The 13,697-nt window shown below is 51.8% G+C and overlaps 1 protein-coding gene across 3 annotated transcripts in view; it reads left to right on the forward strand.

The window, feature by feature from the left end:
• The window catches only part of LOC105479833 (kelch like family member 29), a 322,000-nt gene that overhangs the window by 86,176 nt on the left and 222,127 nt on the right, over window positions 1–13,697 (forward strand). For 2 of the 3 annotated variants that reach the window (XM_011738162.3, XM_071076283.1), the window contains exon 2: window positions 361–468. The exons of the other annotated variant lie outside the window; for it this stretch is intronic. The gene's annotated coding sequence lies outside the window, so the exon portion shown is untranslated. The remainder of the gene's footprint in view (window positions 1–360; window positions 469–13,697) is intronic. 3 annotated transcript variants of the gene reach the window in all.

Raw genomic sequence — 13,697 nt, forward strand, 5'->3', positions numbered from 1 at the left:
TCTCTCTCTTATTCAGTGTCAGTGGCTCAATGGTGGGGATTAGGGCTGTGTATATTCGGAGGATGGGCGAGGGATGCCTCATATCTGCCACTAGGAGTACTCTGCTACCCACGTCGCTGGCCGTTTGTGCACAGCCCGTGTGAGATAATCCACAGTATGCAACTCAGCATCGGGGACATCTGAGGCGGAGACTAGCATCCAGTTAGTGTGGGGACCACCTGGGATGGTGGAATTCAAAAGAGATTTTTTTGCAAAAAAAAAAAAAGAAAAAAGAAAAAAAGAAAAGAAAAAAGAAAGAAAGAAAGAAAAAATTAGACCTTTCCCCTACCCCTACCCTACTCTTTTTCCCTCTCTTTCTAGACTATCTGGATTCCTGGTGATGCTCACGCTTTGCTAAGTGTTGGCGGCCATCGAGGTTTTTGCATCCTGGGGACGAATCCTGAGCTTGCCAGAGACGGGCGGCGCAAGGTAGGTCTCTGCTCGGCTCACCTGGAAATAAAGTCATCAGGCCTGAGCATAGCCAGCTCTCTCCTCTCACACTAAATGTGTGGGGGAAGGGGAGAAAGCGCAGTAGGTCCCCTCGCCGTCTTCCTCAGGGCAGTTTTTACCACAGGCGTGTGATCAACCGGTACTGGGGCTTAGCTAAGCCATGTTAGCCTCAATCCTTCTAGAATCAACCAAAGAGAATATCTATGACTCTTTTTTTTTTGGAGACAGTCTCACTGTGCCGCCCAGGCTGGAGCACAGTGGCGCAATCTCGGCTCACTGCAACCTCTGCCTCTGGGTTCAAGCGATTCTTTCACTTCAGCCTCCCAAGTAGCTGGGACTACAGGCACGTGCTATCATGACTGGCTATCACGTGTGCTCTCACGACATAGTTTCGCCATGTTGGCCAGGCTGGTCTTGAACTCCTGACCTCAGGTGATCCACCCACCTCGGCCTCCCAAAGTGCTGGGATTGCAGGCGTGAGCCACCGTGCCACACCAAAGAATCTCTGTGACCTTCCTTGCTTACCTGGGCCTTGGCTTTCCCCAGGAGGTTAGATCTAAGGATGGCCAGCAGCTAGGTGACCTTTAACCTCCTTAAAAACTGTAATTAAGTTTTATAATTAAGTTTTGTTATTAAAATGTATTATTAAATATGAAAATATTTTTTATTCATTGTAAAGGGATTTTAAAGCATAGTGGCTAAAAGTATATAAATGACTTATAATCCCGTTCCCCAGAGATAACCATTTTAGTGTTTCTTTCCTGGCTTTTTCTTATGCACATATGTAAACAGTGCACACAGGCACACACATGCACACAGGATCTGACTGTGGGTACTGTGTGGGGGGCACGTTATTTAGATTCAACAATGTGTCAAGCCATTTTGTATGTCAGTAAATAGAAATCTATGTCACCATTTTTACAGACTGTCTACTCTGTGGATGTAATAGCATACATGATTCACTTAATGCCCTATTGATGGACATTTAACATATTTTAAGTATTTCACTATTACAAATAACAGCACAACAAACATTGTTGCATATGTATCTGCATAGTCATTTGATGACTTCCTTGGGTTAAATTTTTAGAGTCCTGGCCTAAACTTTTGATTCCAGGTTCTCCAAGCAAGATCAGGCAGCCTAAAGTGTGGGGGAACCTGGCCTGCCTTGGGAGGGCACAATCTTATGAACAGAATCTCTGGTCTGGGATCTGCTTCAGTTCCCACCGGGCAGGCCAGGAATGTGCCTGCAGAGGCAAGGAGGCCTGGAGCTAGAGTTGACAACATTCGCCACATTTCATGCTACTGAAGGGACAGGAACTGGGCCTGGAATAAAGCAGGCTGGAGGGCAGAGGAGTGTGCTCTCGGATCCAGGACAGTAGAGGCCCAGCTGGCCCAGCCTCATATGTTCTTGTGCGACTTGAGCCTTTAGAAGTACAGGCTGCGTCCGCATAACACACGGGGCCTAGTGCTGGGTGAGCACAGGTCATAGCAGCCCCGGGACTGCTGTATTCAGCGGCCCACCCTCATGCCCTCTGACCGGTGGCCTCCTGGCCTCTGCCTGAGTCCAAACTCCAGCTTCCATCTGCAGCGGGGGCAGAGTGTCAGACCAACAAGGCTCCTGCCACATCCAGATTCTCTGCTGGTCAGAGAGCTTTCTCTTTGGACTCAGAGACTGTGAGGTTGGGGATGGCTGTCCCCAGCCAGAACCCTTGCACAGAGAGGAGAAAATATGGCTTTGGAATCTCAGGCTAGGGGTAGCCTTGGTTGTCAGCAGGAAGTGGGAGAAGGCTGTGGGCTGGGCCAGGATCAGCGCTGACATGGAAGGTTCCCCACCCTGTGACCCCACGGTGCATCCAGCCTGCAGCCTCCCAGCAGCCCAGTAGGGGCAGCCAGAGGAGAGGTGGGTTCCTGACCTAGGAAGCTGGTGGGCTGTTGGCACACGCCCATGGCACCACTGGCGGGGGATGGCTGTCCTTGCTAGCGATATCCCCAGCACTGGGGAATCCTTTGCCTCCAGGCCTCCTGTTGGGTCAGAGAAGGGGAGTTGGAAAACAAGACAGCAAAACGTTGGTTTGGCAGCCAGGGCATCCCCGCTCCTACACGGGGCAAAGAAAAGATTGAGGACATGTTCTTCACAGAAGCCAGCTCTCCTTGGATGTACCTGTGAGTTTGGCGAGAGGGAAGGGAACAGAGAAACCCCAGGACAGTGGGTTTTGGTTTCTTAAATGTTGACCCTTAGTCTGGGGTTTAATCTTCCCTGCTGCTGATGCAGGGTGGCACATGGCTCTTGTTCTCTTGTTCATCCCGAACTCTGGCAATCATGTACTTTAGGATGGGGAGGGACCTTGAGGGTGGTTTCACCAGGTATAGCTGGTAAGATGCACCCTATGTGGGCCTCTATCTCTGCGCCCCCAGACCAGGGTCCCCATTGTGAACTCAAGTCTGTCTTCCCTAGCACTTGGCCAGTTCCTGGAGGATGGGAATCGTACCTGATCTGTCTCTGAGTTCCGCCCGCTCCGCCACTCATACCAGCACCTGCCTAGCTCTCAGTAAACAAATCACCGTGTGCAGCCAGGACTGTGCCTGGGAGTGCCCGTGACACGGCACACGGCCTGGTGCTGGCTGTGCGCTCTCCTCACATGCAGGAGTCCCATTGATTTCCAAGATGATAGGAAGGTTCCGAGGCCCCTAGATGGTTCTGTGACCCCTGGGGATCAGTGGAAGCAGCTATCAGTTTGCTGTGGAAACTGGGCCAGCTCACAGGGCCCTGTGTAACCTGCTACGAAACAGGCCAGTTCAAGAGCCAAGCGTGGAGGGCCGCGCTCTGCTTTTCTGTGGTTTGGTGGAAAGAAGACCATACTGGAACCAGCTAGCAGGAGTGAAATCTGATACCTGCACTGCAGGGAAGAGGGGTGGGGGGAGTTGAGCGGAGGACTCTAGTTTGCGCAGAGCCCAAGGCTGAGCCAAGAATGGCATTAGCAGACACCTCGGGCTCTGGAGGTGGTAAAGGGCAGTGCTGATCGCCACTGGTGCTGGAGCTGCCCTGGGCGGCATCTGCTGCCTCCGTCATTGAGACCCTCTCAGTACTGTCTGTCCAGGCCGTTTGTCCCCCTGCCCTCAGCAAATGAGATGACCTAGATGCCGCCTGCGTCTTCGGAGGGGGTTGCAAATGTCTCCAGAGCTAATGGCAATTAGAGAACACCGTGTGCCATGCCCTGGGCTTCCACACCCCCCACCTTCACTTCCCCCAGTCCATCCTGCAGGCATCCTCTCTGATCGCACTCCCCTGCCCTCTGCCTGTCTTCTCTCCCTCGCGCCATGGACAGCCTTGCTCTCCCCTTGTCCACTCCCCTCTTGGCCTCCGTGGTGTCCACCTCAAGGAGGGACCTGCAGGCAGACATCCCAGTGTTTCTCTGGCCGACGCAGACACTCTGCCCTTGTCTTCTGACTGTATCTGCTTTTCCTGGCCCGCTCTGGGGACCTCTGCAGCCCCTTCTTCAAATAGGTATCTGGGTGCTCACACCCCTGAGAAGGCCATGTGACCACACCTACTAGCTGGGGCTCAGATCCCTCAACAGAAACTTAGCCGAGCCCTCAGCCCTATGCAGGCATTTGGGATTCTGGTCCGTTCCCTGCTTGGTACCCTGCAGCTGTTCCGCACCTTTCCATCGACAGGGCTGCAGACCCCCAGCCTGTGCTGTCCACCTCGGTGCCAGCAAGTGGCCTCTTCTCCTGCTTCCTGTCCATCTTGCTCATGTGAGCTGCCGTCCTCCAGCTCCACCGCCTCCTCCCGCCAGGAAGAGGAGGTGTTGATGCCACAAGGCTTTCCTCGGCTCCCCATATCCCCAGCCCTCCCTCCCCTCCCTCTGCTTCAGCTGTTCCCAGGCTTGACTCCCAGATGGCACTTCTGTCCTAAGGTCCGGACCACTTCAGCAGCCTCTGCGTAGCGGATCCCTGCTGTCTGATTCACATATCAGACTCCGCCTGTCCAAGACAAAGCTGCTTCCTTGCTCTCCAAGGAAGCCTTGTACTTGGACTGTGTCAGCCCTCCTCCCTCCCTTAGCCATGCATCTCCATCTCCTTTGCCTTAGGCTGCTCACCTTCCTTCCTGGACCCTGAGCTTACTGAGGATAGGAGCCATTCTCTTTTCTCTACAAGCCCAGCACAGGGCCCAGCACAGGGCCCTGTTCATGCATACTTCTTGGGGTCAGATAATTTTATTCGGTTCAGAGATTACAGAACCGCAGACAGCATGTCCTCACAGGCAGCGTGGTGGCAGGGAACCTGGGATTGGAGGCAAGCTCTGGATTCTAGTCCCAAATCTACCACTCACTCTGGGAAAGCCCTCAGTATCCTCTGAGCCTCAGTATCCTCAGCTGTGAAATGGGAATAACCCCGGCCTTCCCACCTCTCAGGACCTTGAACAGTGACAAGGGAGGAATGGTGCCACCAGGGCCAGCAGTTCTCAGCCCTTGGTGCACATTAGAATTGCCTAGAGAGCTTTAAGAACTACAGATGGGCCAGGCACGATGGCTCACGCCCGTAATCCCAGCGCTTCGGGAGGCTGAGGCGGGCAGATCACTTGAGGCCAGGAGTTTGGGACCAGCCTGGCCAACATAGTGAAACCCTGTCTCTACTAAAAATACAAAAATTAGCCAGGCATGGTGGCACATGCCTGTAGTCCCAGCTACTCAGGAGGCTGAGGTAGGAGAATCACTTGAAACCGGGAGGCGGAGGTTGCAGTGAGCCAAGATCGCACCATTGCACTCCAGCCTAGGTGACAGAGGGAGACTCTGTCTCAAAAAAAAAAAAGGTACAGATGCCTGGCTCCTTCCCCCAGATATTCTAATTGTTCTCATGAGGATATCAGTGTGTTTTAAAACTTTAACCACTACTGTCAACTCATAGGTGTTATTAGCAGGTTCCTGAATTCTGTGGCTTGAGGAACTCAGATGGGAGTTATAAAGATTTTGCAAAACAATATTCCTGGATGATGTGTAATTTGTCTAGTCTTTCAGATCCTTTAAAATCTACCCCCGGATCAAGCTATCCAAAAGCTGGATACCTTGGCTATGTTGTACTGTGTTCATCTTGCCCCACCCGGAATGCTTTAAATGAACTCTCCGGGCTGTTAGAATATCTGCTGCCCTCCAGGTCACAACAGTGTACCCTCATTTAGGATTCTGTGGCAGTTAATGTTTATCCTGTCACTTGTGACTCCTTTGCTAGGACCCTTGGGAGAGGTGTCTCTGATTTCACCATAGACATATTCTTCTCCCGAGCCACCATCATAGGATCTCATGGACCCACAAATCATGTTGTAACAGATTGCCTCTTCCAAGCTCTCGAAACAGTAACTCTCAACTCTGGCTGCATATGACATCACCCAGGGAGATTTTTTAAATTCTCATACCCAGGCTACATACCAGATGCGTGAGTTCACAGTCAGTCTCTGGGAGGTGGATCCAGGCATCTGGATTTTTGTAAAGCTCTCCAGGTGGTTCTGACGGGTGGCCAAGGTCAGAAGCACTGCCAAGCCTGGAGGCAGATTTGTGGCCCACCTGTAGCCTGTGTATGGCACTTTCTAAATATGGTTTCATGTAGGCAACATTCCCTTCTCCGTTTCCTGCTCCTACACTTGTGATTCTCTCTCCTACTTTTGATTTATGGTGTCTTAATGTATCCTTTTAAGTCCCCTGCAATCCTTTCTGGAACTTAGCAAAGTGAAAACAAATAGAGTAGAAAGGTTCCTGCTTTTCTCTGGCTGGGACCTGGGCACAGCTCCCACCCCAGTCAGGCCTCCCTGGAAAGAGGGTAGGAGCCTCCTGTTTCCCCAGCCACAGTAACTGGTCAGCAGCCTCGTTCTGTAACCCCACAATGGGGAATTGTAGCTAGTTCTGCCAAGAGCCCTCCAAGATCCCATAGAAGAGGCTGGTTTGGGCTGAGAACGGTGGCTCAAGCCTGTAATCCCAGCACTTTGGGAGGCTGAGGCAGGCGGATCATCTGAGGTCAGGAGTTCGAGACCAGCCTGACCAACATGGCAAAACCCTGTCTCTACTAGAAAATACAGAAATTAGCCAGGTGTAGTGGCACATGCCTGTAATCCCAGCTATTCGGGTGGCTGAGGCGGGAGAATTGCTTGAACCCGGGAGGCAGAGGTTGCAGTGAGCTGAGGCTGCCAGGAACAGTTGTGAGTTTGTGTCCTCTGTGAGGGCACCTGGCCAAGGAGACATGGGTTCTGACCCCCAGCCTGTGCTCTGGGAGTATCGCTGTGTCCTTGAGAGTTTGGAGGGAGGAGTGCCTCTTTCTAGCTTGCATAAAAACATCCGTCAGGGGAAAGTACCGTGTGTGCATCCTGCTCAGGGAAAGCACCGTGTATGCATACATTGAGTGACCATGCTCTGAAATTGATGGACTTCTGTCCTGTAGGGATGACCTCACTTACTCATACTCAGAGGCCACTCAGAAAGACTTTTAAGCTTTTGTCTTATAATCACAAATTTCTTCTCTCTCTCTCCAACTCCACCCCTCTCTCTCTCTTACAACAGGACAAATAGTGCCAGGAGTACTGGGGACTATAGGATGAATACCCAGCACATGGTGCAACAAAAGAGTGTTGCAACACCTTTTTTGTTTAAAAAAAAAAAAAGAAGAGGCTGGTTTGGTTCACAGCATCTGAGTGCTGAGACTGGACTAGGGGAGATCAGAGATGGCTAATGATGGCCACCAAAGCGCCACCCAGTTCAGGATTGTGGAAGGCCATGGCCCCCTTTTCAGTCTTCCTTGTCAGCTCCACTCAGCCCCACGCTAGACAGTGGGCGGAGATTGTCGGCAAGAGGCTGGAGATGCCTGGGATGGACTCTTTCCCCAGTCCTGGAAGCCAGGGAACTGAGGATAGCATGCACGTGGGTAGTTTCTCTTAGTGAATGGTGGGAGATGGAGGGGCGCACAGCCGTCCAGTCTAGCTGCAGAACCTCATTTGGCACGTGGGCTAGAAATAGCTTCTCCACAAACCTCAGAGTTTATTTTTATGGCAAAATTTGATGTTCTAAGCGGCCTGTCTCCTTGCTTACCTTGCACCTGCTCCTGTGGCTGGGGCTGCCGGGAACAGTTGTGAGTTTGTGTCCTCTGTGAGGGCACCTGACCAAGGAGACATGGGTTCTGACCCCCAGCCTGTGCTCTGGGAGTATCGCTGTGCCTTTGAGAGTTTGGAGGGAGGAGTGCCTCTTTCTAACTTGCATAAAAACATCCATCAGGGGAAAGCATCGTGTGTGCATCCTGCTCAGGGAAAGCACCGTGTATGCATACATTGAGTGACCATGCTCTAAAACTGATGGACTTCTGTCCTGTAGGGATGATCTCACTTACTCATACTCAGAGGCCACTCAGAAAGGCTTTTAAGCTTTTGTCTTCTAATCATAAATTTCTCCTGTCTCTCTCCAACTCCACCCCTCTCTCTCTCTCTTACAACAGGACAAATAGTGCCAGGAGTACTGGGGACTATAGGATGAATACCCAGCACATGGTGCAACAAAAGAGTGTTGCAACACTCATTCATTCATTCCTTCAACACTTCCTGGTAGTCACATTGTACATTGTCCTAGGTCTGGGATCCAGAGAGGTCAGACGAAAGCCCTGCCTACAAGGAGCTCTCAGTCTGGTGGGGCAGCAAGTACATACAAATTCTTACATGATAAATGCGATCCATTCTTATGTGGCAAATATGTGATAAATGCAACAAGAAGAATGTATACCAAGTGCTACGGAAGAGCAGCTCATTTACTCAACAATACTTAGTTAGCATCTACTATAATGCTAGGCATTGTTGTAGGCACTGGGGGTATCACAGTGACTATATGAGACAAAAACCCCTGACCCAGACCACACATTTGAGGGGAGGAGAATATTCAGCAACTAGCTTAGTTTGATCAAAACCACAGGCTTCAAAGAAGAGGTGCCTTAAAGCTGGAAATCGAAATCTATGCATTTATATATGTGTGCAGGGAACACTGTAGGCAATGGGAACAGCTTGTGTAAAAGCCTGAAGATATAAAAAGACCAAAGATATCAGAGCAGAAATGCTAAGGGAAACCTAAGAATTGGGAGACACAGCCTTGAATGCCATGCTAACCCTCCCAAGGTCACTCTCTCATATAATGGGGATGTAGCTGAAAGCTCACAGGGCATTGGCCAGAGCCACTCTCACAGCTAGGCTCCATGTGGACTCCCCGACCCCAAAACAGAGACTCCTTGGCAACTCCTACTCCAACTCCAATTTGTTGGAACCTCTAAGGCTAAAGATAGACGATTTATGTTACCTCCTCCTGTGACCTAGTGCTTTTAGATTGCAAAGTGTTTTCACAGCTTCCTCTCCTGGATCATGAGAGGGACTCTAGGAGGTAGACAAAAAGGGGTTCTTGTTGCCATTTATTGTACCAAGGAGCAAACCAAAGCCCAGAGAGGTCTAGTATCTTGCTCAAGGTCACACAACCCATCAAGGCAGAGCAGAAACTAAAGTCCCTGTCTCCTGGTTCCTAATATAACCTAGGGACCCTTCTTGTCCCCGTGTCAGCTGCCACTCCTTATTTTGAAGCCTAAAAAGCTCTGAGCAAGTATCAAGCACGCGCCTGCCTACCTCCCACGACCATTAGTGCAGCACATACGACGTGTCAAGCTAGGCATTGACCATCTGCTGGGCTGCAGTGCGGTCCCAACCCCCACTCAGGAGGATAACTGAAGGAGCCACGTGTGGGCTGCCCTTCTTCCCACCCACCATGACCCAAGAGGCCTAAAGACCACGGGTCAACTAGACCCAGGCTGTCACCTTCCTGAGCCAAGTGGAACAGGACACAGAATGACCATCACAGGCTGGAGACCCCTCCACTTGCTCCCAGACCACCTGGAGGTCATTCATGACAGCCGCCAATACCTATTTTCACCCTTTCCTGTAAGCAGGCTGGATGCAAAGAGAATGGGGAGATTTCAGCCTCACTCACAGAGCCTGAGCTCACCTGTGGAAGACAGATGCAGCCTAGCAGTCCTCACAGGCCACCCTTGATTTGTAGTAACTCATTTAGATAAAAGCATCTGGCTCATAAGGTAGCAGCAACAGCAAAAATCATTAGAAGCACATTTCTGCTTTTACGAAGTAACCTAGTAACAGCACAGGAGGTAACAATTAAGCCGGCACTCCCTTCTCTAGGTACACAGGCACATGCTGAAAGTGGGAAACGGAAGTCAGAACACGGAGAGGTTCTGTCCAGGCCTTTCTGGGATCAGCACTCCAGGATGTGGGATGTGCTGGTGTCGGCCCCGCCAGCCAGAGAGCCGCGCCCCTGCCATTAGCACAGAGAGGAGGTGTCCTCCCTCTCCATCTCAGAATAAACAGTGTGATTATTTATTTAGCACCAGTTCAAGGCTTTCTGAAATGCATTTGTGGTGCTCTGCCATCTTGCGCAGGTCCTCCCTTAACTACAGCTACTGCTTCTGTGGATCAGATAAAGGAAATCTGGCCTGCACCAGTCTCTGCTGGGCTCTTGCTCACATCTCTGCAGACTCCTGTACTGTCTGACCTACCTGAGTGTTTATATCCCACCTTGGGGCACTTGGTCCTACTGAGCGAGTCTCCCAGAAGCACCTTTCCCATCCCTACCTATCTCCTGGCAAAGAGCTCCAGGGCCGCCCCCGAGGGAATTCTCTCTCCTCTGATGCCGTGATGCCATTTCTCTCCCCAGCACCCTTGTAGTACTTGCTGCTTCCTGGTTCCGGTATGGTCCTGTCACTGTCCAGGATGCTCAAGGCTCATTCCCACCCCCAGTACTGAGGGGAGCCTGCAAAGCCAAACACCCCACACATGCTGAAAGGAATTGATGAATGGAAAAAGTCAGTTCCCACGGCCTCTGGCTGTGCTCCTGGGCCCCTCAGCCCCACCTCCTCAGATCACAGAACCCTCCCAGGAGACTACCGGGAGTTCCTTGGTGGCAGGGACTGTCGCAGTCAGTGTGTCTCAGTCACAAAGCCTGGCACAAAGAAGGCTCTCAAATGTTTCTGAGATGAGTGAATGATCTGAAGTGGCTCCTTTAACCTATCTAAACTGTGTGTGAAAGGAGCCAGCCACACCCATCAAGGCAGCTAACAGCCGCCCTTGTTAGGGCAGAGGGTGACGCACTGACCCTGCCCTCCCAAGGCCACCACCTCTGGGGACATGGTGCACCCAGCCAGAGCTCTCCTTCCCACTGTTCCAAGCATAGTCCATGGCCCAAGAGGAAGCTAGGCCTCCCAGATCTTACTAGAACCCAGGCTCTCAGTATGCTCAACATTGCATTCAAGCCATGTTTAGAAAGGTACGTTCCATATTCAGGGGGTCCTCACGACCTTTGTTCATTCATTCAGGCAACAGCAAGCAGCAGAAAGTAATGGTCACAAGCACAGCTGCTGGACTGCCTTGGTCCTAATCCCAGCCCTGCCCCTTTCCAGCTGTGCAACCTCTGGGCGCAGTCCTTAACCTCCCTGTGTCTCCGTTTCTTCATGTGCAAAATAGAGATTTTCATAAAATTATCTGGTGTTTGTAAGGACTAAATGAGTTAACATAATAAAGTGCCTAGAATAGTGCGTAAGACATGGTGCTGTACAAGGCTTTGCTCTTACTATTCCAAATGACTAGGACCCTAACTGAGTCATGGACTTAATTCATACTTTCTTTGAGACCAAATGCATCTTCAAGGAAGGTGTTGGCGTGCCCACCTCCCACCCTCACCTGTCAGTCATCCTGCAGCCTTCGCTTGCTGAATGCAGCCAGTCGCAGGAGATATCTGTCTGCTCCCAGGGAGGTGGTGCTCCTCGACCCACAAGATCCCAGACAGCCACTGGGCTGCATCCTATTCCAGTTCTCCATAGGCCACAGCAGAGGGTCCTGGGGCCCCTCCCACTTACTTCTGGTAGGGAATCTCCAAGCACCTATCACAGCTCCATTTCATTTAGCCCCTCACCCCATGAAGAGGATCTGAACTCCTGCTCAGCTCACAGTGTCCAGCAGCCCAAACCTGGACAGTGACAAATGGGCCATCCAAGACACTGAGGCTTATCCCTCCCATGATTGCCACTGACAGGCTTTGAGACCTGGAGGCATGTCTGTGCCCCTCTTTGAATGTTGCTCTCTTTATCTGCATCATGAGGGGACTGGATTCATGACTGATCTCCAAGGACCAGTCAGGCTCTGTCCCTAGGAGTGACACTCTGGATGGGGCCACGTGGGGGCTTCTGGGACTCCACCACAATTAGCACTGTGGCCTCAGAAGTTATGTCAGCCTGTCCTTGGGGCATCTGTCATTAACAATTATGAAGTCATTATCTGGTAAATAATTCATAACCCGAGAGATGGGATAAGCTGCCAATAAACAATAATCCATTTAGAATGAGGCTTGATGAGGGCGAGCACAGCTGCAGAAATGCAGCCACCTCCTGCAGGGCAGCTCCCTGCTCACCTCTGGTGTCAACAGGGCCCATCCTTAGGGCCCTGCTCAGGCCACACTTCCTCCCTGAAGCCCTCCCTCACCACTCCTGACCAAAGGTATCACCCCTCCCCGGAGCTCACGAAGGACTGTGTCTGTGAACCCAGTGAGTGCTGGCCAAGTGCCCAAGGCTGTGCTAAGCAACTTGCATGCACTTTCTTGTGGAATTGCTCCCAGCGGCATTAGGGCTGTAGCTACTGTTGTTATCTCCTGTACCGAGAAGTAAACTGAGGTTTAGAGACTAAATAACTTATCCAAGGTCGCTGAACTAGAAAGCCCAGGTCTGGAGTTCACATCTGTATGTTGTGAGAGCTCTCACTCTTAGCTAGGGCGTCCCACTCCCTCGTGCGAGCAGCTGTACCTCTTGTCATGTGTCCAGCCTTTATTTCTGTGTGACCTTTGTCTCTCCAGCAAGACTGTGAGCCCTAGATGGGTTCCAGGAGGTGCTTCCCAGAGGCCGTAGAGCAGAGCATCTCCTTGCTGGCTGCCTACTTCATGTTGCAGTGAGGCTTCTAGTGGTGTTTGGAGGCCAAACCAAGGACGCTGGGGAGAGGGGCAGGAGGGGATGGCTTCTGCACGCACAGAATTAGAATTTCCATCTTCTAATGAGCCTATTGCATTTCTCCTGCCCAGGGGACACCTTGCATATATATCTCTGGCTATACCCCCTAGAAGTACTTCGTTCTGGGGAAGAAGTTCTTTGCTCAGATGCCGGGAACCCTGGCTGCATGGGTTGGTCATTAGGACTGGGTTAGCTCCGCCAAGAGCTCCTCCTCTCCCGCCATGCCATCACCTACCAGCAAGGCCAGCAGCCCACCCTGTATCATCTGCAGGACCTGCCCCCCGTGCCCCAGGCTAGAAGGGGTCCTCGGGGGGTGTCCCACTCCGCCTGCTAAAAGGCTCTGTTCTTTTTCTCCTGGGTAGGGGCACTGCAGACATTGTTGGCCCCCGTATTGTAACGAGCCTGTCAAGGCCCATAGTCATGAAGGTCTCTGTTTTTTCTTCTCAGGGAAACAGAACTGCCCTGAGTTGCAAGTGTCAAGGAACAGGGTGGAATTTCTAGATGTTGAGCCTCTAATTGTCACACATCTGGAATGTTGCACAAAGCTCTGCAGCCGGGCCATGTGGTGGGAGAAGCCACAGTGGCTCGGTGCATGCTCATTCCTCGATAACCACAGTAACCAGCCCAAGGGGAGGCCCCTTCTCGCCTTTTAACCTCCTGTGGCTAGTGACGTGGTCAGGACTGGCAGATGTGTGGCAAGACAGTGGGTCACTTGTGCTTTCTAGAACAGCTTGAAACAGCTGGAATCTTCCCATCTCCTTTGAACAGAATTGCCTCACGGGAGGCGCTGGCCCCGTCTTATGTGTCAGGCAAGCTTCACAATGGCACACCTCCTGCCCCTGGCCTGAGCTCCTTGCTTTCAGGATTGGGGAAAAATTCCACCCCTGGGCGCCCCTGGCCTTTTGCTGACAGTCTCCACCTTCTATTCAGCGTGGGGCTGAGGAGTGGACATGGGAGGCAGAGAGGGGGGCCCAGCTACTGCCAGCCTGGACTGGATGATGCTCTGGCAGCCATCTCTGGGCGTCCCCCGTCTCCCGCTCAGTCTCGTCTCAGCACGCAGTTGCTGGGAACCAGACCAGCCTCTTCTATGGGGCCTTGGAGGACTCTTGGCAGAACTGGCTACAATTCCCCAT

The sequence above is a fragment of the Macaca nemestrina genome, chromosome 13 (genome assembly GCF_043159975.1).
Source record: "Macaca nemestrina isolate mMacNem1 chromosome 13, mMacNem.hap1, whole genome shotgun sequence".
NCBI classification, from domain to species: Eukaryota; Metazoa; Chordata; class Mammalia; order Primates; family Cercopithecidae; genus Macaca; species Macaca nemestrina.